This window comes from Tupaia chinensis, unplaced genomic scaffold, assembly GCF_000334495.1.
Source record: "Tupaia chinensis unplaced genomic scaffold, TupChi_1.0 Scaffold000084_3, whole genome shotgun sequence".
Lineage (NCBI taxonomy): Eukaryota > Metazoa > Chordata > Mammalia > Scandentia > Tupaiidae > Tupaia > Tupaia belangeri.
In genome coordinates this window covers 127,241-128,092 of record NW_006159546.1, presented here as the reverse complement: position 1 = coordinate 128,092, position 852 = coordinate 127,241, and positions in this window count along the sequence as shown.

The window sequence follows — 852 nt, the reverse complement described above, 5'->3', positions numbered from 1 at the left end:
AATGAGAAGAGGTGAGAAAGGGTAAGTTTTTCGCATGTGTACCTATTTTATTTGCACAAACTGAATTTCATAAACTATATGTTATGATTCTGGCTTGGTTAGTATTTAGATGAAATTGAATCAAAAGCTAGACAATTATTAAAGCTATAGCAATTCCAATGCTTGTAAGTACTCATAATAATTTAGAATTTTGAAAGTTCCAATTTATCTGGGGACTTTAGAGAAGGAATCTGTATAAACACAGTTTTCTCCTAACTCCTCTCATAAAGACATTTTAATCACTCTATCTCAATCAGATATTTTTAGCAAAGTACAGGGTTTTTCACTCCTTAATATCAGTCTTGGTATTGTTTCCGTATGCTGTGCTTTTCCTACTTCTGTAAACTACGCTTTCTTATTCTGTATGCTACGCTTTCCTCTTTCTAGAGTTATCGTGAACAATCTCAATAAACAAATGTTTATTTACTCCTTTGAATTAATCATGAAATTGTAATTTACTAGTAGATGGAAAAATTAAAAAATAAAAATGCTATATTTAACAACAATTTTTAAAAATTGGCAAGAATTTTGGGAATCAAGCACATTTTCTGCACTGCAGATGGGTGTATAAATTGTTAAAATATTTTGGAAAATAAACCAGAAATCTCTATGGAATTTCAAAATACAAATGACCTTGCACTCGATCTCTTTTTAGTGACAATTTTTCTAAAAATAAAAATGTTATGAATCAAAGATATACAGACAGTTATTTTGATTACAATATGGGTTGTGGTAGCAGCACACAATTACAAGCAACTTGAATATCCATATACAATCATTATTCACTCTTTCAATTCACTCTTTTCATCGGAA